Here is a 27,469-nt window from a genome sequence, read left to right on the forward strand (position 1 = left end):
GTCCCAATGATCGGCCAATGCTCAGACCCATGAAGAAGCCCCACCCACCAAGCACAGAGGCTGCCATGAGCATGAGAAAAGGCAGCAGCAGATACACGCGCACATGCAGATGCTTTCCCAGATGCACACACACCCATAGTAGTGCTGCGGTCTCACAACTGGGTACTTGCCTCCGTGTGGCGGCAGCTCTGAGCCCAGTGTGAATGCTTTCCCAGCGGGTGAGAACACCCACTGTACCCACACAACTTCCAGCATATGGGGGGATCAGAAACACAGCTCATGCTTCCCCCACAGCAGTAGCAGGTGGAATCTGCGACCTGATACTACCACAAATACGCAGGCAAAAGATTAGTTCATCAAACACCATAAGAAACTACAGTAACAATTCAGAGCAGAAGGAAATGACAAATCTCCAGAAACCAACCTTGAAGTCAGAGAAATTTACAATCTAAATGACAGAGAATTCAAAATAACTGTCATAAAGAAACCAAGTTACAAGGATGTTCAGACAGTTCAATGAACTCAGGAATAAAATTAATGAGGAAAAGGAATACTTCATCAAAGAGACTGAAACTATTAAAAAAAAAACAAGCAGAAGTTCTGGATATAAAGAACATAATTAATGAGCTAAAAAAGAATCTAGAATCCTTAAAAAATAGAGCTGATATCATGGTTGAAAGAATAAGTGATTTAGAGGATAGAAATACAGAAATGCTTCCAGTGGACGAGGAGGAAGGACTCAGATTTTTAGAAAATGAAGGAATTCTTGGAGAAATATATGACTCAATTATAAAAGCAACATAAGAATTATACGGCTGGGTAGACGTATGTAATTATTAAAGACACATCCAAGCTATTTTTCACCAGCACTCGATGAGAGTTTCAGTGAACTGACATCTTCAACAACACTTGCTATAGTCAGTCTTTTTAATTTTAGCCATTCTCAAGTGTGGTGGAATCTCATGATGACTGTCACTTTCATTTACCCAAGGACTCATGTTGTGAAGGAGAAGGTAAGCCACACACAGACTGGGAGAAAACATCTGCAAAACATATCCCTAGAAAAGGACGTGTATTTATAATATATAAAGAGCTCTTACAACCCAATAGTAAGAAGACAAGCAACACGTCATGGCTTACCAGGAGACAGCAGACCAGGCCTGTGATGAGCACCAGGATTCCTGTCAAGCAGATCAGGATGAGGGCCCAGACGGGGTGGTCTGGGGAGACAAGTGCTGGGGTGAGCCACCTCCTGTCATCACCCCAGGGCTCCTGCTGACCCCACTGTGCCTCAACCGTCCTTGACAAGGGTTGGCCAACTTTCCTCATCATCCAAGACCCTGTGCGCATGGTTCTCTTCAATGAGGCACAGCATCAAGATACTCGCCCCCTACCATGGGCTGGGGCTTCCTGCAGGTTTACCAGGCTTCTCAGTCAAGGTGTCATCTCTGTTGGCAGAATATTCTGGAAGTGAATGAAATGGAGAATGCATGTGAGTGTGTTTCACTCTTTTTAATAAAACTTTTTGCACATAGAAAAATAAAGGAAACAGTCTCATAAACATACATCATCTAATTTAACCATGTATATTCCATCCAATTAAAACAATATTTCATCAATGTATAAATTATTAACACTTGCCACCCTTGATTCATCCCATGTTTTCAATGAAATATTAAAGTCAAGTAGACATCATCATGTTTCACCCCATTTTAGTTTCCATCTCTAAAAAGTGAGCACACTTTGCTACAAAATCCAAGACCATTATCACAGAACAAAAGTTTAATAAATTAAACCAAATTCATACCTCTGGGCACAGAGGCCTGAATTTGGGCTGGACTTTCTTATGACGGCCGGGGGGAGAATGGGTCATCACAGTTGGCAAGCCTATGGGATCTCTCTAAATTTGTAAATTCCCACTCAAAAGTGTTCTTCCATGCCTAGAAACACATTCATCCCCTTCTCCCTTATCTATTTGCTTAATATTCATTTTCTAGGATTAACCTACAATGTAATATCCTACAGGAAGTCTTCTCTGATTTGCACCTGCAAGTATGAGTTTGTTCACATCAAATAATTGATAATTTTCAATTCTCTATTCTTGTTATTGCCAGCTACAACATAAACTCCAGGAGGGTAGGACACGCAGCACCCAATGGGCATGGGAGGAGGGGTGCAGGTCCCCCTACTTGTACCTCTAGCCAGACAACCTCTTAGAGGTGTGCTGTCTGATATGGAGCAGCAACAAGTCTCTTTTTGAATTAAAATTAATTTTAGTTAAGAGGAGTGACGTCAGCATCATGGCGGAGTGAGCTTTCCCGTGAATTCTTCCCCCACAAGATACAACAAAAGTAATAGCCACAGACCAACAACGGAATCCCAGACAGTGAAAACCTAGAGTGGAGGGATCCACACTGCCGCACATCTGAGAGCGGAACGTGCTGGGCCCCCGGAGGAAGTGGGGAGAGGTAAGGAGAACTCCGCTCCCTCCCCATCAGATCAGCGATCCCGGTCTGCGCGGCTCCCAGAGAGGGGGGAGGGGCGGCCCTCGGCGGGAAACTGTAGCTCTTCGGGCTCTCTCAGCCAGTGGGAAACTCCCGCACAGAGGGCTCAGAGGAGCCACAGGGCTACCATCAACATCTGAGCACCCCAGAGAGCGGATAAAGAGGGGCAAATGAGAAGCCTCCCACGTCAGGGACCCAGAGGGCAAAAGAGAGAGCTCCCCACTCCCCGCAACCCGGAGTCTGCAGCTCGACCAGACCTAGCGATCCAAGGCAGACCTGAACAAACTGGACTGGACCCGTGGATCGCAGTGGGGAAAAAAACAAAACAAAACAAAACTGCGGATCGCAGCAGAAAAACTGGGGCAGAGTGCAGGGGGCTTAGACTACACAGCCCTTTACCACCAGACAGTGGTGGCAGGTGGAAATTGCAACCAGAGACTTCCAGGATGAGGAAAATCAAAACCAACACAGGAACCACAATGCAAAAATATGTGAAATCACCAGACCAGAAACAAAATGACAAGCACCCAGAAATCAACCCCGAAGACACAGAAATCCATAAACTAAATGACAGAGATTTCAAAATAGCTATCATAAAAACACTCAACGAAATACGAGACAACACAGACAAACAATTAAATGAGATTAGGAGTTTCTTCACAAAAGAGATTGAAATCATAAAGAAAAACCAATCAGTGCTGATGGAGATGAAGAACACAATGGAGGAGATAAAGGAGAATCTGGAGTCTTTAAAGAACAGAGCTGACAATATGGAGGAAAGAATTAGGACTTTAGAGGATAGGAATACAGATATACTCCAGATGGAAGAAGAGAGAGAACTAAAACTAAAAAGAAATGAAGAAAGACTCCGAGAAATATCTGACTCTATTAGAAAATGTAACATAAGAATTATAGGTATTCCTGAGGGAGAGGAGAGGGAAAGAGGAACAGAGAGCCTATTCAAGGAAATAATAGCTGAAAATTTCCCAAATCTGGGGAAGGAGCAGGAAACCCCAGTAAGCGAAGCCAACAGGACGCCTATATATATTAACAGACAAAGGCCTTCACCACGACACCTAGTGGTAAAGGCTAGCCAGGGTCAACGACAAAGAAACAATATTAAGGGCAGCTAGACAAAAACAAAAAATAACGTACAAAGGAACTCCCAGCAGGCTCTCAGCGGATTTCTCAACAGAAACTTTTCAGGCTAGAAGAGACTGGAATGATATATTCAAAATACTAAAAGACAAAAACTTTCAGCCAAGAATACTCTATCCAGCAAAAATATCCTTCAAATATGATGGAGAAATAGTAACTCTCCCAGATAAACAAAAGCTAAGGGAGTTCATGGCCACGAGACCCCCCACTACAAGAAATACTCAAGAAGGCCCTCAGGCCTGAAAAAAAGAAGAGAAAGGGAACACAAAGCTTGGAGTAAGGAGAAAAGTAGGTAGACAAAATCAGAGAAATAGTAGATCTTTACCGGAATAGGTTAGCAACCACTTAAATACTAAACTCAAAGATCAAAGGAAGAAATTCACCAAAAATAAATTTAACCTCATCACTGTAAACACACAGCCACAACACAAGATAGAATAAGGTATAACAAGAGCAACTTAGAAGGGGAAGAGGAAAGTGACTGAATTGACTTAGTATAAGGAAATAGGAGGCTATCAGATAATGGACTATCTCATACACAAGATTTTTTGCCCAAACCTCAAGGTAACCACTAAACAAATAATCAAATTAAAACCACATATGATAAACAAAGAGAAAACTAGAAGAATCATAAGACAGAACAACCAAACTGAATTGGCAGTCCAAAACAAATGGGACAAGAAACAAAGGAAATGCAAAAGAACCAGAAAATAAGTGACAAAACAGCAACATTCAGCCCTCATATTTCAATAATTACCCTACATGTAAATGGATTGAACTCTCCAATCAAAAGATACAGAGTGGCAGGATGGATTAAAAAGCAAGACCCAACAATATGCTGCCTTCAGGAAACACATCTTAGCACTAAAGACAAGCACAGGCTCAGAGTGAAAGGATGGAAGACAATACTCCAAGCTAATGGCAAACAAAAGAAAGCAGGTGTTGCCATACTCATATCAGACAAAGTAGACTTCAAGATAAAACAGGTTAAGAAAGACAAAGAAGGGAAATATATAATGATAAAAGGGACACTCCATCAAGAAGACATATCACTTATAAATATATATGCATCCAACATAGGAGCACCAATGTACATAAAACAACTATTAACAAACCTAAAAGGAGAAATCAACAACAACACAATAATAGTAGGGGATCTTAACACCCCACTTACAGCAATGGATAGATCATCCAGACAAAAAGTTAATAAAGAAATAGTAGACTTAAATGAAAACTGGACGAGATGGACCTAGTAGACATATACAGAGCACTCCACCAAAAAACAGCTGACTACACATTCTTCTCAAGCGCGCATGGAACATTCTCTAGGATAGACCATACGTTGGGAAACAAAGCAAGCCTCAATAAATTTAAGAAGACTGAAATCATAACAAGCATCTTTTCAGACCATAAGGCTATGAAACTGGAAATGAACCAGGAAAAAAAAACTGGGAAAGTGACAAAAATGTGGAGATTAAACAACATGCTACTGAACAACCAATGGATCATTGATGAAATTAAAGGAGAAATCAAAAACTATCTGGAAACAAACGAAAATGATAACATGCCATATCAAACCATATGGGATGCAGCAAAAGCGGTCCTGAGAGGGAAACTCATAGCGATACAAGCCCACTTTAACAAACAAGAAAAAGCCCTAATAGGCAACCTTAAATTACACCTAACAGAACTAGAAAAAGAAGAACAAACAAAGCCCAAAGCCAGCAGAAGGAGAGAAATAATAAAAATCAGAGCAGAAATAAATGATATTGAGACCAAAAAAACAGTAGAAAGGATTAATGAAACAAAGAGTTGGTTCTTCGAGAAGATAAACAAAATAGACAAACCCTTAGCCAGGCTTACTAAGAAAAAAAGAGAAAAGGCTCAAGTAAATAAAATTAGAAATGAAAGAGGAGAAATTACAACGGATACCATGGAAATACAGAGGATTATAAGAGAATACTATGAGAAATTATATGCCAACAAATTGGACAATCTAGAAGAAATGGATAAATTCTTAGACTTATACAACCTCCCAAAATTGAACCAAGAAGAAATGGAGAATCTGAATAGACCAATAACAAGTAAAGAGATTGAAATAGTAATCAAAAACCTCCCAAAAAATAAAAGTCCAGGACCAGATGGCTTCTCCAGTGAATTTTACCAAACATTCAAAGAAGATTTAATACCCATCCTTCTCAAACTATTCCAAAAAATAGAGGAAGATGGAACACTTCCTGAATCATTCTATGAGGCCAACATCACCCTGATACCAAAACCAGACAAAGACAATACAAAGAAAGAAAATTACAGGCCAATATCGCTGATGAACATTGATGCAAAAATCCTCAACAAAATATTGGCAAACCGAATACAACAATATATTAAAAAGATCATACACCATGATTAAGTGGGATTTATACCAGAGACGCAGGGATGGTTCAACATCCGCAAATCAATCAACGTGATACATCACATCAACAAAACAAAGAATAAAAACCACATGATCGTCTCAATAGACGCAGAGAAGGCATTTGACAAGATACATCATCCATTTATGATAAAAACTCTCAATAAAATGGGAATAGAATGAAAGTACCTCAACATAATAAAGGCCATATATGACAAACCCACAGCTAACATCATACTCAACGGGGAAAGACTGAAAGCCATTCCTCTGAGAACAGGAACGAGGCAAGGCTGCCCACTCTCACCACTCCTGTTCAACATAGTACTGGAGGTTTTGGCCAGAGCAATTAGGCAAGAAAAAGGAATAAAAGGAATCCAAATAGGTAACGAAGAAGTGAAACTCTCACTATTTGCAGATGACATGATTGTATATATAGAAAACCCTAAAGAATCTGTTGGAAAACTGTTAGAAACAATCAACAACTACAGCAAAGTTGCAGGGTACAAAATCAATCTACAAAAATCAGTTGCATTTCTATATGCTAATAATGAACTAACAGAAAGAGAGCTCAAAAAGATAATACCATTTACAATTGCATCAAAAAGAATAAAATACCTAGGAATAAATCTTACCAAGGAGGTGAAGGACCTATACAATGAGAACTACAAGACATTATTGAGGGAAATCCACGATGACATAAAGAAATGGAAAGATATCCCATGCACGTGGATTGGAAGAATAAACATAGTTAAAATGTCTATATTACCTAAAGCAATCTACAGATTCAATGCAATCCCAATCAGAACCCCAATGACATTCTTCACAGAAATAGAAAAAAGAATACTAAAATTTATATGGGGCAACAAAAGACCCCGAATAGCTAAAGAAATCCTAAAGAAAAAGAACAAACAGGAGGCATCACAATTCCTGACTTCAAAACATACTACAAAGCAATAGTAATCAAAACAGCATGGTACTGGTACAAAAACAGACACACAGATCAATGGAACAGAATTGAAAGCCCAGAAATAAAACCACACATATACGGACAGCTAATTTTCGACAAAGGTGCTAAGAACATGCAATGGAGAAAGGAAAGTCTCTTCAATAAATGGTGTTGGGAAAACTGGACAGCCACATGCAAAAGAATGAAAGTGGACCATGTGCTATCGCCATTCACAAAAATTAACTCAAAATGGATCAAAGACCTGAAGGTGAGACCTGAAACTATAAAACTCATAGAAGAAAATATAGGCAACACACTATTTGACATTGGGTTTAAAGGAATCTTTTCGGATGACATGCCTACCCAGACTAGGGAAACTAAAGAAAAAATAAACAAGTGGGACTTTATCAGATTAAAGAGCTTTTATAAGACAAATGAAACCAGAATCAAGATGAACAAACAACCAACCAGCTGGGAGAGAATATTTGCAAAACATACATCTGACAAGGGGTTGATCTCCATAATATATAAAGAACTCACACAATTGAACAACAAAAAAAAAACAACCCGATCAAAAAATGGGCAGAGGAAATGAACAGACACTTCTCCAAGGAAGATATACAGATGGCCAATAGGCACATGAAAAGATGCTCAACATCACTAATCATCAGGGAAATGCAAATCAAAACAACACTAAGATACCACCTCACGCCTGTTAGAATGGCTATAATCACCAAGACAAAAAACAACAAATGTTGGAGAGGATGTGGAGAAACAGGAACCCTCACACACAGCTGGTGGGAATGCAAATTGGTGCAGCCTCTATGGAAAACGGTATGGAGATTCCTCAAAGAATTAAAAATAGAGATGCCCTATGATCCAGCCATCCCACTACTGGGAATCTATCCAACGCACCTGAAATCAACAATCCAAAGAGGCTTATGCACCCCTATGTTCATTGCAGCATTATTCACCATAGCCAAGAAGTGGAAGCAACCTAAGTGTCCCTCGACTGACAATTGGATTAAGAAAATGTGGTATGTATATACAATGGAATACTACTCAGCCATAAAAAAAGACAAAATCGTCCCATTTGCAACAACATGGATGGGCCTGGAGCGTATTATGTTAAGTGAAATAAGCCAGAAAGAGAAAGACAAACACTGTATGATCTCACTCATATGTGGAATATAAACCAACACATGGACAGAGAAAACTGGACTGTGGTTACCCGGGCAGTGGGGGTGGGGGGTGGACAGAAGGGGTGAAGGGAGTCATATATGGGGTGATGGACAAACAAAAATGTACAACCCAAAATTTCACAATATTAGAAACCATTAAAACATCAATAAAAAAATAAAAAAAAATTAATTTTAGTTAAATAAAATAAAAATTCTAACCTCAGTAACATTAAAAATCAGTAACAATAAAGACCAGTCACAATACCATCTTTCAAGCACTCAACAGCCACATGCAGCTATGCACTGGACAGCACAGATATAGAACATTCCACCACTGCAGAAAGTTCTAGTGCATTGGTGCTCATCTAGAGCGGGACTTGACAAACTATAGCCTGTGGATCAGAAACCACATCCACTCCCAAACCTGTAAGTCTGCTTCACACACAGCTGGAGGCCCTCATTGACCATCGGGCCCAGTGGCTCTCAGTGCAGAGATAAGGAAACAAAAGTCCAGAGAGGGGAGGTGACTAGCTTGAGGTCACAGAGCTGTCTAGGAGAAGGTGAGGGCCTCCCATACTACACTGGTGTCCTTTTCTCTCTCTCAATGGTGGCTAAAGACTGGGGGACTATGCCACATCCTGCAAGCCTGAGAAATTTCAATGTTCTCTCAGCCCCAGGCCTCCAGAGTCCCCAGAAAGGCCTCACTTCCTTTCCCAATGACCAGGGAGCCTTACCATCCCCAAGGACATTCTTTCCGTCCAGGGTAAAGTTCTGCAGCTGGGTACCCTTCTGGTCAGCCGCAGGAATTCCTCATAGATGGCAACTCTGTCCAGTCTCTGTGCCAAGGCGGCTGGGTACACAGTGAATCCATTGCAGTGTGGTTACCATGGGGGACCAACCTGGAAGGACACAAGGGATGAACAAGGGTGTCTGGAATTCTACCCTGATTCTAGATTCCCTGCTTCTGGGTCCTGTCCAAGAGAACTTTCTGCAATAATGTCAACATTTGCCTGCACTACCAAATACACTCATTATTAGCCCCATGTTGTTATCAAGCACTTAAAATGTGGCTAGTGTGTGTGAGTGAGGAACTGAATTTCTCATGTAATTTCATTTCAAGTAATTAATTTATAAATAAATAACCACAGGGAGAACATTTTTGAAACTCTGGAGTAAGGACGCCTGCAAATGCATAAAAACAATGAGAACACTGGTAAAAATGGTCAAAATCAACTTTTCAGAAGTCTAGAAATTAATCAAAGGCTTGCAAGAATCTGAGGAGGGTTTAGTGAAGACACACGGTGGAATCTTGATAAAGGGAGCAAACTTCGTGGCACTATAACTTGCACTATTCCCATCCTGCTCTCACAACATCCTCCATAACTGTGAAAACCGTCAGTCTCAGAACCATGGTGGCTGAGACAACCAGCAGCACAGCAGCCATAATGGGTGTGGAGCTCTGAAAAGACCCCTCCCCACCCAACTGCAACTAGCTGACCTGCCTGGCAGCTCCCCAAAAACGCCCCATGTTCAGGGCTTGTCGTTACTAGACTCAGAGCTTGCCCAGGGAGGAAAGTCTGTCCCCAAGGCACTTGCTAAAAACAATCAGCGCTAATTGTTTTCTATTGTAGCTGCCTGAGGGAGTGATACCAGCTGAGGCAGGCAAGAGGTGAGCCAACAACTTAGAAGAAAAACTGGGGGAATGAGATGTCCACAGGGGGCTTTGAAAATCTCCAGGGTATTTGCGGGCATCTAGAAGGCCACAAGGGCTCAGGCCTGTGGCACGCCCAGGAAAGATTGAGAACATCTTAATCTCTCACCTCTAGTTGAAGAGTTGGGTTAATATCTGAAAACTTGATTATGTAATACACCATAGTAATAGAATAACGGCCAATACCACACAATCTCGACCACATATACAGAAAAGAATTTCACAAAATACAGCGCCCTTCATGTCTAAAACAGAAAACACTGAACAAATTAGGAATAGAAAAAACTTTCTCAACCTATAAACAGCATCGATGAAAAACCCATGGATAACACCATATTCAATGGTGAAAGACTGAAAATTTCCCCCTAAGACCAGGGACAAGACATTGATGTCTGCCCTCATCTCGCATGTTAATCACAGGCACCAGAGGCTCTGATAAGGGCAATTAGGCAAGAAAAAGGAATAAAAGAGACCCAGATTGGAAGGGAAGATGTAAAACTATTTGTTTGGCAGATGAGAAGATATTGTATCTAGAAAAACCTAAAAAATACACCCCACACACACACAATATGTGCATCGTATCCCAATAGGTGTATAAAAAATTTTAATTGCCCCATCTGGTTAGTGGCTCCAATATTGGAGAGCACAGGTAGACCACTAATATTTGTTGAACTTTTCCAGAAGAGGAGGAGGAGGAGGATGCTGGAGGTTGGTGGCCCCAAATGTTAATGCTTTTCTCAACCCCCGACAACCTATGGAAGGAGATGGTAGGATTAGCTGACAGGGATGTGGGGCAGAATGGGCACTATGTCAGTGACTTCCAGATCAAGGATGTGTCACGGGAGCTCAGAGCCATCAGCCACCAGCTCAACCAATGCTTCCAATCTCCTCAACCTACATCAGGTCGGTGACCAGACAGGAGTGGAATATGTCTCACAGCTGGCTGCCTCTGTAGAGCTTGGTGACCTAGAACAAACGCGAGGGAGAGTGGGTGAGATGGAGGTCTCCTGGAGACGCAGGGGGCCACTGGAGCCAGTGAAAGATCACAGACCTTGGGGCAAGGGAGACCTGACTTCAAATCCTGGCTCTGCCCCTAACTCACTGTGTGACCTTAGGCACAATAATCCCCTTTCTGAGCTTCAGTTTACCCATGTGAGAGATGGGGAAGGCAGCTAGGACATCACCTCTGGACACTGAGAGAACCCAGGCACGCAGGGAAAGTGAAGGGTTGAAACAATCACGTAACAGATGTAAGTCAGACAGAGGAATGACGGTGCCCTCAGGGCAAGGAGCGATGCGAGAGGGGAGACCCCACCTGGTCCTGGGTGTCCCTCAGCAAGACGGTGTACTCCGAGGATGTGGGCTCCGGGTTGCTGAGGTTCCAGCTGATGATGTGCAAATGTAGCTGGTGCTCTCTCTGGATGGATAAACTCTGGGATGCAGAGCCTGGAGCCACCGAGAGGAAGAGCAGACAGGTGGAGACTCTCCGCTCCCAGCACAGAGGCATGGTGGCCCACGGGGTCAGGATGGTAGGTGCAGACGGCGTCCACACTGCTGGCTTCCCCATCCTTTTCAGGCCTGGGGAGAGAGGGATGTGGGGACTCTAGAGAGAGGTCCTGAAACCTCTGGGGTGCAGGCCAGAACAGGAAGGAGGAAATGGGAGGACAGGGGGGAGACAGAGAGGGGTGGTGACAAAAGTGGTCATTAGGGGCAAATGCTCAGGGGAGGGTCTCACCTGAGGGAGACCAGTCTGCAACTCAAGGAGAAGAGGCCCAGGCTGCTCTTCTTGAACAAGGATCCAGCTGGGGAGGAAGGAGGAGGAGGATGAGAGGAGGGACAGGGAGTGGGGGAGGGGCTGGGTGGGATTTAACCCAAAAGGAGCTGCTGGGACCAGGGTCTCCCCAGGCTCTGCAGGACCCTCTCAGTGGAGTTGAACATGGCTGAGCAGTTGCTCCTGTCTTATGAATACCGGAGGGTGGAGATGGGGAAGGTGACTGTGAGGGTCTTCAGGTTGTGCCCCAAAGCTGCAAGACGAGAGGGAGAGCGATGGCCATCACTGAGAGCTGGCCTGAGACCACACCAGAGTCCTGCACTCATTATCATCTGTCGTCTTCTCTCCCAGTGGCACCACCACCCACCCGTGTGGTCACCCAAGTCAGAACCAGCACATCTGCTCAGCTCCTCCTCCCTCCCAGTAACACAAATTCCAGTTGCACACTGGTCCTCACATACACTCCCTCTCCATCCCTGTCCCAGCTCAGGTGTTAACTTCCTTCACCTGGACCAACACCCCAGCAGGCTCACTGGATGCTCTGTCTAAAGGATGTTCTACGTGGACCACTAGAAGGATCTTTCTGAAATGAATACCTCACTAGGGCCACCACTGCTCTAGTACCACCCGTGGCTCCCTATGGCCTTCAGTGTTAGTTCAACCTTCTTGACCTGGCACTCAAGGCTCTACTCAATCTGGCTCCTGCTGACCTTTCAGTCTCATTTTATCCATGTACCGCGGGTTAAACTTCATGCTTCACGCAACCCAAATTCGTTTCAATTCTCCCCATATGGCATATTGTTTCTGGCTGGAGCCTTTGCTCATGGAATCCTCTCTGCCAGAAAAACTCTTCATCCTCTACCTGCCTGGGTCCCTCCTAGTCATTCTTAAAGACTCCATTCAGGTGAAACTTTCTCTAGCAAGCTCTTCCCCTCCAAATTGTGCCAGGTGCCTCTCCCCGAAACCTCCCACATTGTACTATAATGGTGTGTTAATTTCATAAGACTAGGGGCTCTCTGAGGGCTGGCCTTAGACTGAATCGTTGGTATAATCTATAATCTATAATTTGTGATCAGCATGATTGCCCTAAAACCAGAATCTCACACTGTGGCTGCCCAGCTCCTGGATCACAACTGGCTGGTGGAGGAGTGGGGCCGGAGAGCTTCTCTTGGGAAGGAAAAGGCACCCCCAGATACCTGTGGTGGCTTCTGGTGGCACAGTTGATGATCAAGTATGCAGGGACGTGGCGGCTGGCTCGGGAGCTGTGGCGAGGGCTGTCATCAGGGAGGGACAGAGTGGGAGGAGCCCCCAGGCTCACCCGGGCTCCAGCAGTGGCTGTGCCAGGACCACCATTCACAGGTGAAGCATACATGAGAGTGAGGGGAGGGGTGACTGTGTGAGTAGAGGGATGAGCAAGCCTGTGGATGAGAGGAGCCCAAGAGAGAGAGAGATAGGTGAACAAGAGAGACTGAACTCGGAGGAGAGACAGATGGACGGGCAGAAAACTGGACAGACGGATGGGACACCTGGAAAAGGAGGACCAAGGGCGGGGCTTCAGGAGAATTAAAGTGAAAACCACGTGGGGTCAGAATGTGGTGGAGAACACGTCTGTGTCTAAGGCTTTCTCACACTGGGCTGGGACTCTCCACCAGAACCCGGGAGGGAGAGAAGGGATGAATTAGGGCCCTTCCAGGTGCTTCCCTCACCAAGGACAGCGGGTGAAGGAGAACAAGTGCTCCCCAACCCCAAATGCGGACGGGACCCAGGACATCAGGGCCAGGAATACTCACTGGTGGTCGTCAGGGCTGCGGCTCCATAGGTGTAATCTGTGGAGAGAAGGCGAGAGGAGCTGAGCAAGAGTTGGGGTGAACATAAAGGATTAAGGGAGAGGGAGGGTGTAGGGAGCTTTGTGGGGAAAGCAGCGGGGAAGAGGGGAGTGGTGTTCAGGGGGGAGGCAACGAGATGGAAGGTGGCTGGACCCAGTGATCACACAGTGATGAGAAGACTGATCCCAGACCAGAAGCATAGAGAGATGGATCATAGCTCACTTTAGAGCAACGCAGGCAACACAGAACTCTGACTGGGAGAGAGAGTGTGGCTGTAGCACAGCCCCTCACCACTGACATAGAGGCTGTCCCCGTCCAGGGTGAAGGAGGCCAGGTGGGTGACACGCTGGGTCTCATGGCGCGGCTCCCAGTAGAGTCACTCTCTGTCCAGCCCAGGACCAGCGGGGGTCAGAGTGGAAGGTGCAGATGATGTCCACCCCAGTGGCTGCCCCACCCTTCTCAAGCCTGGGGGAGGGAGAACCTGGGGACATGGAATACTGAGCAGGGGTCCTTCTGGGTGTGGAAAGCGAGAGAGGGGAAGGGAGGAGGCTGAGGGAGAGGCTGAAGGGGCTGCTCTGATGTCTGGAGAGGCTCTCCTCGGTGTCTCCCGTGTGAGACAACCCCCTCACAAGTAAGGCCTGACTTCCTGTAGGATGTGGAGGGGGGCCTGTGAGTGACAAAGAGGGGTGAACACACGGACCTGGGTGAGGGGGCGCCTGCAGGTCTGCACGGACAGCAGCGATGAGAACAGTCAGTGCCCTGTGCCATCTGACACATCCAGGCAAGAAAGTACCGTTACCTTCTCTCGGTTCCACACTCCAAGGTCTTTTCTTTCTACTTCTTTCCTGCTCCACAGCCATCACCCAGGCCTAGGGAACAGTCACTTTATTCCTCATCTTATTCGCAGCACCTCCCATCTTGCCTCTTCAGTCTACATTCTTAACCATGAAGTCCATCTGAACCCACGTGCTTAGACCAAACGCTAATCACATCATCCTTCTACTCGCATCTCTCCAGAGTCTTTCCACTGGTCTTGGAACAGAGTCCCAAGTCACCCCTGATCTGGTCCTGCCTGTCCCCCATCGCCGGCGTGGCTCACACCCCTCCCCCTGTGTTGACTCGGCTCAGCCATCCCTCTTCTCAGTTCACGGACACACCAGGCTCTCTGCTTCAGGGGTGTCCTCATGCGGGTCCCTCTGTCTGAAACGCTCTCTTGAACACACTCCCACACCCTCACTCCAGTCTAACCCTCCAACTAGCTAAATCCAGTCCCAACTCTAGCTCTCAAACTAAATATCAGTCCTTCTCAAGAGGGCTTCCCTGCCCCCTCAGGTTGAGTCACCTTGTGCCAAACTCCCACATCACTCTCATCAGGAACTGTCTAAAATCCAAATTCCCAAATACAAGATAAATTCCACGGAGGTGGGACAAGGTCTCTCTGGTTCTCCAGGTCCCCATGCATGTGGCCCAGGGCCTGGCTCGTCAGATGAGGAACCATCCCGGTTTGTCTAGGACTGCCCTGGTTTGAACACTAAACGTCCTGTGTCCTGGAAATCCCCTCTGTCCTGAATAAACGAGGATGGTGGGTCACCATAAATTATAAACTCAAAGACTATCTATTACATGACAAGCACACATTCCCCTCAAGAACATCACAGGAAAGCTAGAATGAAAAAGCCACACACACATACACACACAATTAGTAGAGGCCAACAACTAAATACAAAATTACTTAACAAGATTCTCTGCAACGTGAATCACCAGACTGGTATTTCAGAAAAGTTTCAAGAAACAAAGTTAATTCCCTTTAGAAGGCAAAGTGGTGAGGACAGTCTTTTTAGAGACTAGTGCCCTGCCCTGTAATCTACAGTGTTGCTTAGTACTCCTCCCAATGATTTGAAATGGCATAAAGAAAAAAATGCTCAAAATAAATCTGGCTACTGGCAAATTCAATGTTAAATTTGTTATTAATACAAAGAAGTTCCAATCATCTTTTTCCCTAAATGCTCCTATATTTCAAATTTTTGTGGAGGATTTATAAGACTTTAGAAGTCAAGTTGAATGGGTCTAAGGAATGTTGCTGAGTATCCCTGCTAATATTTAATGGGACGTCTTCTAATACTACATACACACGCAAAACATTTCTGTATTTATATTACATATAAATCCTGATTTTTGAGTATTATGCAATGCCAGTAAATCTATATTTTCTACTATAATACACATTTGCAGTTATTTACACTTGTTTTATATGTTCTTATTTGCATATAACTGTACTTACTGAAATATTTACCACATAGAACCACACACAGCTTACCGTCTTTCCCTTGAATATAATCCATCCAAGATCGATAATTTTTCTCAAGATACCCTCACTCTCAGTGTCCATGTGGTGACAACCTGAGCCCAGGAAAGCCCACTAGCAGGTCTTCTGCACAGCGGAGGCTGCCGGAACCTGCTGGTACCAGGTCGACAGGGTACTCACCTGGTCACACAGAAATCCATGGATCAGTGAGGACAGGTGGACCCTGAGGCTGGTTTCACCTCAAACTTGAGCTCCACGGATGTTTTCGTGTCTGAGGGGGGGAAACAAAAGCGCAAACAAGCTTTTGAGGCCTTTTCTAGGGTGTTGGATGGAAAGTTCACCCCATTCACTTTTCTTTTTTGTATTTACTGATTTAACTGTAACTGTTGGCTGTGACTGGATTTTCCCGATTCCTATCCAGTCACCTGCTCCCCAAGATGGGAGGAAGCAGCTTGGTGCTGTGTGCACTTGTGTCGCTCAACTCACTTGGCTGGACAGACACTTTTTGGTGACTCTGGACCCTTTAAACAAGCTTGTCATTTATGGCCCCTGTAAGTAGCTTGCTGACTTGTAAACATTTCCCACACTTCATACAGGGCTGGGGAGATTTTCAGGCCCTGGAGCAGGTCTCCCAACCTCCGCACCATTGACATCTGGGGCCGGATGATTCTCTGTCGGGCCGTCCTGGGCCCTGGAGGACGCTGAGCAGCTTCCCTGCCTCCCCCTCTAGATGCCAGGAGCGCCCCCATTAGTAACAACCCAAACACCGCCTCCAGACGCGGATAAGCCCCCTGGGGACAAAATCACACGGAGGACGGTGACGGGGACTCTGAGGAGGGGCCGGCGGCGCCCGGAGCCGGGAGGAACAGCAGCCTCGGGCGCCCTGAGCGAACAGCCCGGGGAAACGGGGCTCCGGGGGGACGGAGGGACGCCGGGCCGTGACGGGGCTGCCCGCGGCCCAGGCCCCTCCCTGGACCGCGACCGGAGCCGGGACCGCCCGCCGCTTACCGCGCCTCGCCCCTTCGGCCGAAGGTCCACGGGAATCCCGTCCGCGCCGAGAAGACTGGACACACCGCGCAGACCTCCCGCTCCATCCACGGCGCCGCCCGCGCTTCCGCTTCCGGTCTCGGGCGGGCGTTCTGGGAGGACGCAGGTTCGGGGAGGACGGACCTTTGGGGGCTGTGGGTTGAGGCGGCGTGGGGGGCGGGGCAGGGGGCGGGGCAGGGCGGGGCCGCGCACCCCAGCCTCGGGGGAGGTGTCTAGTTTCTAGAGTTAATGTGAGACCGGTCCGCGGGCTGGGTCAGCACCAGGGACAGGGACCAGGTCTAGGGGCGGGGCTGTGGGTGGAAACCAGGTCTAGAGGCGGGGCTGTGGGCGGGGACAAGGGTGCGGGCGGGGCAAGGGGCGGGACCAGGCTGTGGGCGGAGCCAGGCCCGAGTGCTGTGCAGAGACCAGTTCCAGGGGCGGGAAGAGGCGGGGGTGGGGCTGGAATAAGTCTGGCCAACTTCACAGTGGGAGGAAATCAGCTCCAGGGGCGGGGCTGGAGGCGGGGCTTTACGTGAACCCCTAGACTGTACAGGTAGCTGGATGTTGAACAGCTTTTCTTCATTCCTTTCCTCACGTTTATACGGCCTCATAGAATGATGTGCCCATATTTAGAATTATAAACTTTTTGTGCGTGTTTGCTGTTCTTAATTTCATTAAAAAATTGGATCATATATTCACATTTCTCTACAACTTACTGTCCCAAGCAGTATATAACGCTACTTTAATTTTAATTTAAAAATCTGGGGGGAGGGAGGCCACTACGTCGTAGATGCACGTATAGGAAAACTTTAAAGAGTGGTGCAAAGTCAGTAAAATATTCTCACTCTACCACTGTCTCCCAGTCCTTTTGCACAGAGATAAACATCCTTTTCTCCTCTATCCTTCCAGACATACTGTGTATATGTGGGCCTGTGTATATGTTCAAGCCCAAGAGGGAGGTCCCCAAGCAAAACCTGAAGCCCATGAATTGTCTCATGCGTCAGAAGTTACTGAAAAGAGATTTAAATTTCTGGTGGAAGGAGATGAACTAGTGATGAATCCATAGGAAGACAAGAAAGAAATAAGGGAATTTTACCATTTAAAAGGTCAAAGGAAAAAGTGAGAAAGAAAATGTGTTCATAATATCTGATGTAGCACATCTCTGGATAAGATTCGTATGCTATAAAATGGTAAACACTTATGTCATAAAACAGTAGACATTGAATTTTGATTTATCCTAATTCATTAAATAGTTATATTGGGCAAGGGGAATTATGTTTTTAATGTATGTAAGAACTCTTCATGCTGATTTTTTCAGAGAAGAAAGAAACTATAAATAGTCAAAAGATGAAAAATGAAAAAGTGTATGAGTAGCTAATATAGAAATACAGATTTTCAACCAGATAATTAAAGAACTTGTTTTTGGAATGAGAGTCAAGAGTGGGGAAGGTAGATTTCATTAAAAGGCTTGAAGTATTATTTGAGAGATGTGCGTATAGACACAAACACACGCACACACGGGAGCCTGAATTTCCATTCCAAAGGGATCATCGAACTCTACAAATAATTTGTAAAAAGGATTCACTTTACAACAGTAGAACATATTTTGAAAACTACAGACTTCAAGCATAAAAAAAGCTCTCATCATCCCAGTAGAAAAATGAATGGGGCATCACTTTCCAACCGACATGGTGATAAGCATTTGACATACATTACTCTTGAGTATTTTCACAGCAACCCATAGGAAGATGGTATTATCTATCTCCATTTTGCAGATGAGGAAATTGGTGACAGCATATTGCTAAAATTTTCATATAATTTCTCAATAGATGTTGTTTTATGTTAAAATTGTTTATTGAATTTTCTTTTCATTAATAAAACAATATATGCCATTCTTACAAATAAGCAAAGAGTGTGTAAAAACAATTTAGCAAAACGACAGTTTTCTTTTGATATAATTAAATATAACAATCACTTTATTATTTTTCTGCTCTCTGCCTCACATCTAGGAATATATTTCCTATCCTAAAGGCTTACTAGAAAACTCTACTAAAAATCAAGTATCAGGGAATACCCATATTATGCAAGGTTCCTGAATACATGCAAAAAAAGCCATTATAACAAGTTTTTGTACAAAAATCTTCGATCATTCATGAACTGATAACAACACAAATCATGATTAGGCAAGGTATTTCTGTAGAATGACAAATATTTAAACTTTATACATTTAGAAAGTAGTTCATTACAGTAACTAATGTGTAGAAGGAGAATTTTTTCAAACTCACTAAGTGCCAGGAAAATGTCTGACAAAATGCACCGCAATATTATTCACAATAGCCAAGAGATGGAAACTACCTAATTGTGCATCTGTGGGTGAAAGGATGAAGAAAATCTGGGGCATCTGTACAATGGAATATTATTCAGCCTTAAAAAGGAAAGAAATCCTGTATTCAGAATTGCTTGCGCGGATCATTTCAGTAGTCATGTGCTTTCTTGCTTAGTCCCCTCTGGTCCATTCGCCAACCAGAAACCAGGGTGATCCTTTTACAATGTGAGTGCCACAACCTCTAATGGATCCCTAAAAGAGGCTTTGGAGGTAGGCTGCCTGGGTACCAGATGTGTGACCTTGGACGTTTATATAACCTCTAATGTTCCTCATCCATACAATAGGGGTTACTAGTATTGTCTCCATAGCATTGTTGTGAGGATTAAATGAGTGAATACATGTCAGATGCCTAGAATGTGCCTGGCACATGGTAAGGCAACATGAAAAATTTCACTGTAATTATAACCAAATTAAATATTGTGATGGCCTATTAATTAAGTTGAACCATATGAAATTTCTAATATTCACCCATTTTGACCCATTATTATGGTTGAATAAATGATAAAACTCAGTCTAGGCAGGTTGTGTAGAGTCCAAAAGGATTGGATAAATGAAAATATTATTAGAAAAAATAAGCTGAAATAGATGGCTTTGCAATTTACAAAGCAGTTTCTCATACTTTGTTTCATTTAATCTCTATAGAATGCTTTTCAGGGTATTATTACCACTGACCCTGAAGGAGTAACTGACTTGCTCCAAATCACACCACATTAAATAACACAATTAGAGTGGAAACATCATTTCGAGTATAAATCCCATATGATATTTTGTTTTCCCTTCATAATATCATCCATCCTCTCAAGAAAGTGATGAAATAATGCTGATTCATAGGAACTTAGTCTTAAAGAGACATACTCTCAGATGATAAACACTATGTCTTTGAAACAGGGGTGTTGCGAGAAGAAACATGGGACCCATGCTTTCTGGGTTTTCAAGTCCATGCTTAGAGTTCTGGGAAAGAGTAAAAGAAGGGAAAGGGTGAAAAACAGTCCAGAATGAAAAATGTTTGATGTATATGTAACTTTATTGATCACCTCAAGATTCTCTTTTTGTTTATGGTCTGTGTCACCCTACTAGAATATAAATGTTCTTAGGGTAGATCACTGCTATCTTGCAGCAAGTGGTAGGCTCTGAGTAAATATTTATTAAAGGAATGAAAGTGGCCTTGAATACATCTGCTCTTGACTCACCAGAGAACAGCCCCATACTAGGCAAATGGCATCATTAGTAAAATTTTAAAAATCATATCCTTATTAACTCGTAACCATGGATTCAAGGCTCCCATTTACTTCATACTTTCGAAGTACAGAAGAATTCTGGTGTATTAGGGAATGTTTCCACAGCCTTGCTGTAAAATAAAGCAAGACTTTGTGGCCCATTGATTGCTGGTTCCAGCAGGGCCCATCTCTATACTTACCTCTAAATAATTAATTATAGATTTGTTATCCCAGTGAACAGCGATTTGGTATGGAACCTGTTTTATCAGTGTCATGCAAAAGTAGACATTTGGTATGTCTTGAAGTGGTGATATGGATAATAATGTTGATGCAGAAGAAGACAACTAAAAATTCTCTCTGATCTTTGTTAAGTGTATCTGGGTGAAGGGTATCTTGGAATCACTGGATTTCAGAACTCAAAAAGACTCATCCAACTCTTCATGTTACAGGTGAAGAAAATGAGGTCTAAAGAGGTTGAGAGATTTGACCAGGACTAATTCCTGGGACTAGAGAGAGATCCTCTGATTCTCAGCTGACCACATTGTCATAGCATCTCCAGCTCCAAACAGCCAAGAGAAGCAAGTCTGTTGACTTCCAGGTAGAAGTGATTCCCCTGCACGTTTTTACTTTCTCTTAGATGCCTGCTCTGCCCTGACAAGGAATTTATCTGGTGTTTACGCTACACTTAAGAAGAGGAAAATGCTCCTGGCAAACATTATTGTGATTCAGTGTGGCACTGGAGAGCACAGTCATGAAAAAATGAGAATCAAAAGAATAAGAGGTAATTAATATTAGAGAAGAAGAAAATCTATTATTTGAGTGGGACATAACTTATAAAGTTTACAACTGGTAAGTAAGTTGAGTAATGTGAAAGGAAGCTAGATTCCTATATGAAACATCAAAAATACTGTTATATGAGCCAGAATTAGTTTAAACAAAAAGGAAAAGAAAGGGTGAGTCCACTCTCTCCTCTTGACCTGGGACGCCCAATGTTCCCTGCCCTTGGACAATAGAGGTGCTGGTTCTCAGGCCTTCAGACTTCAGCTGAGTTATACCACCAGCTTTTCTGGTTCTCCAGCTTGCAGATGGCAGATTGTGGGACTTCTCTGCCTCCATAACCTCGTGAACCAATTCCTGTAATACATCTCCACATCTCTATGTTTATATATATTCTATTTCTGTTTCTCTAGACAACCGTGACTAATACACGTGGATGACAAAGTCCATAGTAGGTGCACAGAGAGGAACTTTCGCAAAGCAAAGGAGGCTCCCCCACCCCACAGGAGAAAGCAACTCATCTTATCCTGGCAGCATGCATCAGCACATGCACGCGCGCACACACACACACACAAACACAGCTAACTTTAGAAATGTACTCAAGCTCAAACTCTCTCTCTCTGCCCTATAGGTCATCGCAGTGGTTATTTCCACATGGCATGTTATAAATTCTTTGCAGTTTATTATGTCTTTCCTCGCGTTAAGACTAGGTCAAACAGGGGCGGTGAGTCTGTTTAGCTTTTTTGTAGATCACAGGTTTTACACCAGAGTTTTGCATGTAGTAGGTGCTCTATAAATAGAACGACCAAATAGTTTTCTCTCCAAACTGGAACATATTGAGGAATGAAAAGGGTAGTATTAATAATTATGATAGGACAACAGGAAAAATATCTGCTGAAGACAGAAATTGAGGATTTAAAAGGTAAGGTGAACTGATCAGTTTTACATTTTAAACAGATCACTGTAAGTAGAATCTCGTAGGCTGATTACAGGGAGAGAGGATTTGGAAATCTTAAGCTGTAATTGCCAATTTATTGCAGTATACCAGAAAAACTTGATATCTTTGCATAAATGTAGTTAAGTGGATGGGTTTAAAATATTTCAGGAAGTGAACTTTTAGTATTTGAATTAGATAGGTAGGTAGGTAGTTAGGTAGGTAGGTAGGTAGATAGACACATATAATATACGAGCTCTTTTTGTGTGCCAAGCCATATGAGAACACTGTTGAGGGAAACATCTAGAAAATCTACATTAGTCATGTCTATATGGAGTATCCCATTTAGTGAGAACTGAATATTGAAAGAAAGAGATGATGCACATATAAGTAAAATAGAACAAAATATCAACAAAGAGGAAAAATGGAGTTTTGTAATTTAGGTTGCTAGAGCAGGAGAGTTCACTGTGTGGGAATGGTATTTTGTGTCATTTCTGAAAGGTGATTAGAAATGATTCAAAAGTGAAGAATCTGTAGGAGGATTCAGGAGGGTGGATGGATGGGTCATTGATATGAATGTGGGGTGGCAGAGTGTCCAGAATGACACTCAGGGACAGACAGGATATTAGCACAAACAAGTGAATTTGGGAACACTGAGAGAGAAGTGAATTATTTGGGAAAGTGTTTTTTTCAATTTGGAACCTGGACACTGTGAGTCGAGTCATCACTGATGGGCTGAGTGGGCAGGTACATATTTGGGCCTGGGGGGCAGAGTCAGATCTGTGCTGATTCTTTGAACATTTTTAGCTCATTAGTGGTATTTGAAGCCAGGGAAATGGATATGATTGCCTAGTAGGAGGGTGCAGGTGGACAGCAGATGTCAGAGCAGGGCTGACTTCTGGGAAGCATCAGGCATTGTGGGTTGGTTATAAAGAGAAGCCAAGAAGTGACTCAGGAAGTTTGCAGCAGGAGAAGGACAGTGTAGCACTGGTGGATCCCAAGGACAAATGAGCTTTCTAAAGGAACTTGAAGGCCACAAAGTCACATGCTACTGCAGGACATGTCAGACAAATAATGAAAAGGCCACATTGGAATAGTAAGACCCCTGACCTGTGAGCTTAGCAAGAGAAGCATCCACAGAATGGGGACATGGGATCAGTTGCCAGTGTGGAAACAGAGGCATTGGGATGTAAGTGAACTTTTCACAATGAGTCCCTGGCAGGAGGAGGAGAGGGAGGACATCGAGGGTGAGGGGCATTAGGAACAATGGATGAGGGATTGGTTTGTAGATGGTAGAGATTTGTGCATATTTGAAACATGAGGCATGATCCCAGTAGGGAGGTGATTGAAAGTACTGCGAATATTGCAAGCATAAGGTCATTGAAATGGAAAGATGAGATGAAAATCAGAATGGTTTTAGCTAAGAAAGAAATATATCTGTATAAAACAACAGAAATGCTGTGATAAATGAATTGCTTATGCGGAAAATTTCTAGATCTGATGACTAGAGTGTGAAATAGTTCTTGTGTGGTGGTTAACAATTTGTCTGTGAGATATGAAGTAGGTCAAGAGAAAATAGTTGTATGGAACTCAGGAAATGGAAAGAAATTAACAGAGCATTCAGGAAGCGTTAGAGAATGCATGGAGGCCCATTGGTTGCTGTTGATTCTCTGTTGGGACCCCCAGGCTCCTCGTGTGCTCTCTCTTCAGTGGTGATCCTCAGTGCAGGTGTCAACATGGCCTGGCAGGTATTTGGAATCATCCAAAGTCAGAGGCTTGCAGGGCAGATATGATGAGAGTAAAGAATTAGGGAGCATTGTCAGTGGGTTATTGAAATGATGGACCACAGAATCCAAGATTAATAGGGAGGAGTAGGAAGAGAGAAGGAAGAGAGCCTTGTTAAGATACTCGAACTGGAGTAATCTATTTTCTTAAAGAATGGTTGTATACAGTAGAGTTCTTTGTGTAAAAACTAGAAATGTGGAAATGTGTGGTGGGAATGTGGTGTTTCTGAGTTACTGATTTGCAAGCAGGAGAATTTTGGGTGAAAACAGGCTCTGGGTGTGGAAGTGAGTATCTAAGGGTGGAAGAGTGCGTGATTTCATTAGAGATGGGACACTCAAAGGAGTTATGGAGTCCTTGGATCTCTGTGTCCCAATAACGTAGGTTACAGGGTACCAGCATGTGTATAGTTGTCAATGATAGAGAAGGGAAGAGAATAACATCCTTAAGCAAGACGGAGGAGGCAAGTTGGTCTGGATTTGCACTGATAGTGACACATCAGCTTGATAGTGTCCCAGAATCCCGTTCTCAACGTGTGATGCCTATATCAGCAGCATCAACATCAGCTGGGAACGTCTTAGAAATGAAAATTCTCCGTTGCCTCCCCAGACCTACTTGGGTTGAGTTCCAGCAATCTGAGTTATAAAAACTCTGCAATGATTGTAATGGACAGTATGATTTGAGACACATTTCTCCAGGGAGAGAAAGAGGGTGCAATATCCAAATGAGCTGCGAACATTCTCCATGGATGGTAGTCTTCATCCTCCTCTTTGTTCAAATTTTGCATTTTATTCTGTTTTTAAAGAGAAAGCTCAAAAAATATGTCCTAACTTCATAGTAGAAACAATGAGACCATGAAACTAAAACCAAGTAGAAAACTGAAGTTCTATACAGTCTGAAGGCTGAGCAGCTGTATATTCCAGAGGTCAGTTACTAGAATCACTTCCCATCCTGGCAGTGAGGTCATGTGCAGTCAATGGGAGGAGACCTTGGAGAATCCCCAGCAAGTCTGTGGATACAGGAGACTGTAGGGACTCCAGGCCTGCAGCAGTGAAGGAGAACTCTTAAGTCCTTTGGATTCACAAATACCTTAAAAACAGTTGCACTGGGGGGTCCAGGTGAATCCCTGGGCCGTGGCTGGAGCTGAGGGGTCTGCACACCAGCCCTGAGCCCACCCCTGGCCAGTGTCCATATTGGGCAGAGATGAGTCCTGGTTTGGGTGTGGGTCTCTCATAGCCCCTCTGCAGGCAACGAGCATCTTTTGGAGATATCAGGAGACAGACACAGAAAGTGAAGAAAAGCATTGGAGGGAGTGACTGTGGCCTCGAGGACAGACGAGATTGCCCGGGAGGCAGAGAGAGCAAGGAGCCAAGAAAGGCATCCTGAAAACACAGTGAGGAAAGCAACATCGGTGCTGAAGAAAAAGAGAGTGATGTGGTTGAGAAATTCCCCATGAGACAGGCTTGACTCTCACAGCATCTCTTTGTCACGTCCATCGTGATCTTTACCTTTCATGATAACATCAATTTTTATTTACCATGATTTTTCTTCCTTTTTATATTAAAATTGATAGGATAATCGATGCTGAGGAATTAGTGTTTTGAACTTATATCTGTTTTTTCATTGAGTGTTAACTGAATGAAGAGATGATACCTACTTGAATGAGATTTATCTTTTAATATATATTAAATCTGATTCCATAAATTATTCTCATTTTGCATGTAATTTTTTTTTTTTTTAGCTGAGGGAGATTCACCCTGAGCTAACATTTGTTGCCAATCCTCCTCTACTTAGTATGTGGGTCACCGCCACAGCATAGCTGCTGAGTGTTGTAGGTCCACACCTGTGAACAGAACGTGGGCTGCCAAAGCAGAGCTTGCCAAACTTAACCACTAGGCCAGGGGCCAGAACTATGATTTTGCATCTAATTTTAACATAAAATCCATCAATCTTTCTCTTCTTTGTCACATGTTAATTCAGACATAGGTCATTTCTGTATCATGAATTAAGTATCTCTTGTTTGTTACCTGGCAAACCTGTGTAGCTTTGATTTTGGAATCTTAAAAATGAGCATACCCCCTGGAGGCATTATTTTCCCCGTAGAGAACCTTGGCAGCAGACTCATTGCCTTCCTTCCCACACGAGATCCAGAGTCGTGGAAATGTGTTCACCTTGCACACAGCACAGAGCACATAGGAATTACTCCACAAACATGTGGTAAGTGAACAGTTGGTGGCATCATCAGGTCATTCACAGAACGAGACTGAGAGAGAGCTTCCTTAGGTCAGGAAGGAGAAGCACTCCTTTATATTTTCAATCAATGTTTTAATTTGTAACATTGTAACGTGAACACCGAGTATACTATTTGTATCAAAATTGTGTTCTGAAAGTTTTCAAAAATCTCTAAATCTCAGAGTAGAGGAAAATAAACCTCTGTGAACCTGTCACTTGCTTCAAAAATTATCAACTCGTATACCATCTGGCTTCGTTTATCCTCACACCCACCCCGCTAGAGTTAACCAGCTGAGATGACTGAGAGCACATCATTTCAGCTGTAAATATTTTCAGTTTCTCTTACAGATGAGGGATTTTTTGAACACAAACACACTAATGTTATCACACACAAAAATAAAAGTGTCATTCCTATAATCAACTATCTGGTCAGTATCCAAAGTCCCCCAGTTTTCTCAAGGTGATTTCCTGGTTTTGCATTTTATTGGAGTCAGGATCTTTAAAAAACCCTTTTTTTGCAATTGGTTGATGTGTTTCTGAAGCGCCTTTTACTCTCTTACTAGTTCATGCATCTTGATACTTGGGTGGGATATGCCTGTGTGTGTTTACATGTCTACACCGAGGTGTGAATTCTTTCTTTCCTGGATGGCAGTGCCCTGGCAGGAAGGGCCTGGGCTGTGGGAACCAGGATTTCTACTCTGCATCTGGCTGAACTGAAAAGGCGTCCCTGGGTGACACTTGCAGCCTTCAGAAAGGAGAGGGAAGAAGTACCAAGGAATTCAAGACAATGGCCCTTGTCTTACAGGGTGTTTCCAGGGCATGATGTTCAAAATGGCGGGTGGTAACCCTTTAGCTCCTAGTCGTAGGGTGGGTTCTTGGGGTGAGCTCAGAGTAGTGTCTGTTTACTACCCATGTGGGAAGCGTTTCAGTATTTTAATTGGTAAGATTGTGTCTGTTGTGTCTGTGTTGTCTAAGATGGGTTGCATTCCCCTGCTGGACCCACTCCTATACCTGCCGCTCTCGTGCCTCATCTTTCAAAACACCCAACAGGCAAGATTCACAGCCCTGTAACACACATCCACATAACCACAGCACAGACTGGGGAAAAGAACACAGTCATCCCAGGGGCTACGTGCTCTATGCGCTCAGGCCCAGCTGCCCCTTTGGGACAAGTCAGTAACAACACGACTGAGTGTGTAAACTAGTGATTGTCTGAGACCATGGACCTCAGAACACCAGGGTCCCAGATGTCACCCTAGGCAGCAATGGACAGTGTGGGTCATTCAGTGGCCAGGATTAAGGT

At 43.8% G+C, this 27,469-nt stretch overlaps 2 long non-coding RNA genes and 1 pseudogene across 2 annotated transcripts; 1 reads left to right on the forward strand and 2 right to left on the reverse strand.

Moving 5' to 3' along the window:
- LOC131402237 (adhesion G protein-coupled receptor E1-like) overlaps positions 1-27,469 on the forward strand; it is a 637,417-nt pseudogene that overhangs the window by 269,695 nt on the left and 340,253 nt on the right.
- LOC131402248 (uncharacterized) lies at positions 1,193-11,243 on the reverse strand. The gene is made up of 3 exons (XR_009218451.1): positions 11,226-11,243; positions 8,934-9,098; positions 1,193-1,464 (listed from the first exon to the last, which is right to left on the reverse strand). It is a non-coding gene; the product is annotated as an uncharacterized LOC131402248 (long non-coding RNA).
- On the reverse strand, positions 14,316-16,905 carry LOC131402253 (uncharacterized). Its single transcript, XR_009218458.1, has 3 exons — positions 16,821-16,905; positions 15,993-16,083; positions 14,316-14,376 (listed from the first exon to the last, which is right to left on the reverse strand). It is a non-coding gene; the product is annotated as an uncharacterized LOC131402253 (long non-coding RNA).

The sequence above is a fragment of the Diceros bicornis genome (assembly GCF_020826845.1).
Source record: "Diceros bicornis minor isolate mBicDic1 chromosome 35 unlocalized genomic scaffold, mDicBic1.mat.cur SUPER_35_unloc_1, whole genome shotgun sequence".
In the NCBI taxonomy this organism is placed as follows: domain Eukaryota; kingdom Metazoa; phylum Chordata; class Mammalia; order Perissodactyla; family Rhinocerotidae; genus Diceros; species Diceros bicornis.